Source organism: Epinephelus lanceolatus, chromosome 5 (assembly GCF_041903045.1).
Source record: "Epinephelus lanceolatus isolate andai-2023 chromosome 5, ASM4190304v1, whole genome shotgun sequence".
Classification (NCBI taxonomy): Eukaryota; Metazoa; Chordata; class Actinopteri; order Perciformes; family Serranidae; genus Epinephelus; species Epinephelus lanceolatus.
The window spans coordinates 40,332,501-40,337,467 of record NC_135738.1 but is presented as its reverse complement, the minus strand read 5'-3'; the positions used below and the strand labels follow the sequence as shown (position 1 = coordinate 40,337,467).

Here is a 4,967-nt window from a genome sequence, read left to right as displayed (position 1 = left end):
TTTGAGGGCACATTATTAGATCAAGGGCTTTCTTTAGCTTATTCTCACTTTTTGGTAAGAATAGGGAGAACCAAAAACTGTTCCCAAAAATTCTTTTAAAAGCCTGGTGGCAAACACCGGAGAGACTTTTAGCTTAGTTCAACACGGACTGAGGTGAATGGCAACTCGATCTGTGCTCATTTAGGGTTGAAGTAGGGTAGGGTTGAAGCCTCAGACACCCAGGCCTTGTAACACCACTGCTTCTGTCTGAGGCCTAATCGATTTAATCTAGATGGTGTCCAATAAAGCCAATTGAGGATTTGAAACTGAATAAGTCCTGTGTTTATATATCTTGACAGCTATATTTGGTATTGGCATATCTTCTTCCATTCTAACTCTTTAAATGAAAGGTTTTAAACTTTCTCCCTGATAGTTCTAATGCTATACTATGTCATAGGCACAGATGCTTCCAGCTCCCTCTCTGCCAGTTCTGCTAAACTTGTGCTAAATTTATGCTTTTATGTGTATTTTGCAAGTCTTGGTGGTGCTTTCTGTTCTTTGCATTAGACGATGGTGGCATGTGTCTGCAGGTTATCATCAGGATGAGGAAATCAGCTCACCAGTCTCCTCCCGTGGTCAGGGAGAGCGACCCTGCAGATTGTCTTGTTGAGGTTGGAATGTGCGGACAGTTAAATCCACAACCAGAAACCATGGATTACCAGAACCATCCAGAGCCATGGATAATTATAAGGCGTCAGCCAGAGATGTAAGCGGGCACAAAAAAGGACTAAATTACAGTGCACAAATTAAAGGAGCTGATGGGATCGCATTTCACTGGACTTGTACCATGTATTATTTCTATGTGACAAATAAATGATGATTGATTGTTGGATGTGTAGTATTGAGAGGCCTCATGACCCAGTCCAAGTATCTTGATGATATCAGAGAGCAGTTTAGAATGTGCTCTCAGAGAGCCCAGCACAGTAAACAACTAGTGCCTAAGTTGTAAGTACTGTGTAGCCTACTGGATTGAGGGAGACTAAACCTCTGCACTAAACGTTCAAAAAATGTCAATAAATAGTTTTTAAACAGATCTCCAAGTGTCCTAATCCCTTTTTTATCCACACTTTCCATAAGGACAGGGCGTCACCAATTCAAAACTTCAGGTTAAACCATATGCTGGACTCCAAGTTAAGGTGAATGTCTATGTTAAGGGTCTTAGTTAGCCTTTTCCATTTGTCCTGTAGATGAGAAAGGAACGGGTGGGACTGCATTTCAGATGACAGTCTAGTAGATAAACATGCTAGCTGAGTGACGAGCAGGCACACATCTTTTTCAATACTCAACCACAGAGGAGCTCTTTCTGGTGAGACGGACCACTGGGCAATATGTCACAGACTAATGTACTCACCATTTTTGTGAATGTTTAAGCACAATGACAATCTTTCAATATGTTCCTGTTCCCATTTCGAGTTGCAACATGATAATACTGTAGGAATAATTAGCTTCAAGGATAGGTCACAAAATGTCAAGTCTGTCTTTAAAGCAATAGATGCTTTCAGTAGAGGCACTGAAGCAAGTTTTGCTTGCTGTGGTCCAGAGGTGTGAACTTGAGTCACATGACTTTGACTCAAATCAGACCTGAATCACAAATTAAATGACTTTAGATTCTGCTTGACAAAATCAAAAAAGAATTGCAACTCAATTTGGATTTTAACACCAGTGAGTTGTCACTTGATTTGAACTTGAGCCTTTTGACTTGAAAATATGTAATACATTCCTCAAGCCCCAGTAAAGTATATTATTTAAAAAGTCTGCTGTGTGCTAATCAACTAACATTAACGCTATTTATTCCCAGCAAGTCAACACTTACTTCCCCAGATCAGCTTTGTTTGAAGCAATCAACAACATCCAGTCAAGCTGCAGAAGAGAACCATCAATCCATCCATCCATCCATCCATCCATCCATCCATCCATTTTCATCCGCTTATCCAGGGCTGGGTCACAGGGGCAGCAGGCCAAGCAAAGCACCCCAGACATCCCTCTCCCCAGCAACACTTTCCAGCTCCTCCTGGGGGAGCCCAAGGCGTTCCTAGGCCAGATGAGATATGTAATCCCTCCAGCGTGTTCTGGGTCTGCCCCGGTCCTACCAGTGGGACGTGCCCGGAACACCTCCAGCGGGAGGCGCCCAGGAGGCATCCTGATCAGATGCCCGAGCCACCTCAACTGACCCCTTTCGACGTGAAGGAGCAGTGGCGTTACTCTGAGCTCCCTCCGGATGTCCGAGCTCCTCACCCTATCTCTAAGGCTGAGCCCAGCCACCCACGGAGGAAACTCATTTCTACTGCTTTTATCAGTGATCTCATTCTTTTGGTCACTACCCAGAACTAATGAGCATAGGTGAGGGTTGGAACGTAGATGGACCAGTAAATCTACATGTGTTTCGTGGACTTGGAGAAGAATTACGACCACACCCATCAGGGAGTCTTGTTGGGGGTACTGTGGGACTATAGGGTGCTGGCCTCGCTGCTACAAGCCATCCGGTCCCTGTACGACTGAAGTGAGAGCTGTGTGCGCCTACTTGGCGTAAAGTCCCTTGTCAACGATCCTATTTGTGATATTCATGGACAGGATCTCAAGCTTAGCTGGGGGGAGGAAGGGGTCCGGTTTAGAGTGCTCACAATTGCATCTCTGCTATTCGCAGATGATGTGGTTCTGTTAGCTTCATCACACCATGACCTCCAGCATGCACTGGTGCAGTCTGCAGCTGAGTGTCAAGCAGTTGGGATGAGAGTCAGCACCTCCTAGTCTGAGGCCATGGTTCTCTGTTGGAAACCACTGGATGGCCCCTTCCAGATTTGGAGAAAGTCACTGCCTCAAGCGAAGGAGTGAAGTATCTCAGACCATGTGCAACTAATGCACCAGATGGAAAAAAATGATATCAAAGAAAATTTTGCAAATGTACAAAATCTATGTATAACACAACACATTACACATGGAGGATATTATTATAAGATTATATTATGATTTGTTTAAAACTTGAAACTCAAAGTTTAGGACTTAACTGAGATGGTGAACATGATTAACATTATGTCTATTAAACATCACCATGTTAGCAGGGTCACTGTGAAAATGTTAGCATGCTGATGTTTGAGCATTTAGCTCAAAGCACTGCTGTGCTAAAGCACGGCCTCACAGAGCAGCTAGCAGGCTGTCATTGTAGACTGTACTGCCAAAACCACTGAGGTGTAACACTCTTCTGCAGCTCTATGAAGCTATTAGCCTCTCTATCTTACTGTTTCAGCTTTACAACATGTGCAGGACTGTATGGCAGAGTCTCATCGCTCAGTTATACCGATCTGAACATCTGTTTGATCCACTCAACCTTACATTCATCAGGTGACTATAGATACACCTTCACTAGGATGATTGTGAGGCTCTGTGTGTGCTGGATGTGTAAGTAGGCAGTTGTTGGCTAAGCTAACGTCATGTCAAGGCTGGGGTCTGAAGATTTCCTGAAATCTTACATATATCATACTATTTCATTATCCAAAATAACGGACAGCCATGTGTTCACACTCCTGAAACAAACATGCAGTGTGTGTCTTTTTACCAGCAACATTTTGAGATGATTGTGGCAAAACGTGACCAATCCCACACTTATCCTTGTGTATGAAGTCCTTTAATGTAATGACACTGGTAGTCTATGCTCTGTTTTGTGGCAATGGATATTGAAGAATTTTGACAGTTAGATCAGCACTTTGTAATGCTACCAGTCTTTTTTATATGGCAGCGTGTGAATGTGTCAACATTACCTTTGCCCCTGTCACTAAATCCTTTGGGTTTACTGTGTCGGTGACAGTGTTTGATTTTCTGTCACCTCTACGGTAATTGTGTCTTAAAGCTTACAATCTTTGGTCTCACCTTTAAGAGAATTCTGAAATTTAGCTGTTTCTGTGATCTAATCTAAACCATCTCCCTGATTTCTCTTGGAGTCCAGTTTCCAGACTCCACTCTCAGGTGAGTTATCTCACGTTACAGGATCAAAGTGTGTTGGTGTTGTTTGCTGGGATCATATTGCTTGCAGGTACTTATATGTACAGAAGGCTTTACGCTGCAGTGACATTAACACTGAACACAGTGGGTGTGAAGACTTCACAGGGCTGGAGTGTACAGCGTGGCCTTCTCATTTAGACATCTAAATATCAGAGAGGGAAGACGCCAACTGGTAATGCACTCAGATAATACACCTGCATTCACTCATTCAACATTGCTCCCTTCAGGTCTGGTGGGTGTCAGAACTTTAATGTCTGAACTGAGATTTAAGGATGGTGTTTGTCTTTGCAGATTGTTTCATGACATTTTTTTTAATAATTAAAAAATTAGAAAAAAAAAACATCTAAAAAGTAAATGTAGCAGATTTTTTTTCTTCTCCTGTCCCATTAGTTATCTTGTGACCCCATAGAAGGTTCTGAACACTCATGTTGGGAATCACATGGCCAGAATATCTTTTAATGTTTGAATACATTATGTAAAGCACTCTGAACTGCCTTTGTGCATGAAATGCGCTCTATGAAACACTGCCTTGCCTTTTAAAATCTGCACTGAACTTCACCTGACTTTGAGATTATCGTAGCTGAACATTAGAAATAATAGTGACTGATGATACTTCAGCAGGTATGCATGCAGTCTCACAGAGCTAGTTATTTTGAATAAATGCACATCACACAGAAATTCTTTATTTGTCATTTATTTATTTGTTTTATCTTTTTTTGTCTGTACTAGATTATTGCAATCTGGTTAATTCACATTTAAAAAGCAGTCATTGACCAGACGCACTGAAATTGATGATATTCATTTTTACAATAACCATTATAGGCCCCATAGAGACTGGAAAACCCAATCCAAAAAAAAAAGAAACATCTGTATGGTTTTCTGCACTTTATTTTGTTTCATGTCATTTTTTGATAGTAATTACAAAAAGGAAA

At 41.8% G+C, this 4,967-nt stretch overlaps 1 protein-coding gene across 3 annotated transcripts in view; it reads right to left on the bottom strand.

Annotated features, from left to right (window-relative positions):
• Nucleotides 1-4,716: 4,716 nt before the first annotated feature.
• The window catches only part of znf423 (zinc finger protein 423), a 183,250-nt gene continuing 182,999 nt past the window's right edge, over nucleotides 4,717-4,967 (bottom strand). For all 3 annotated transcript variants that reach the window (XM_033634893.2, XM_033634894.2, XM_078168241.1), the window contains one exon: nucleotides 4,717-4,967. This exon is cut by the window's right edge and continues 721 nt beyond it. The gene's annotated coding sequence lies outside the window, so the exon portion shown is untranslated.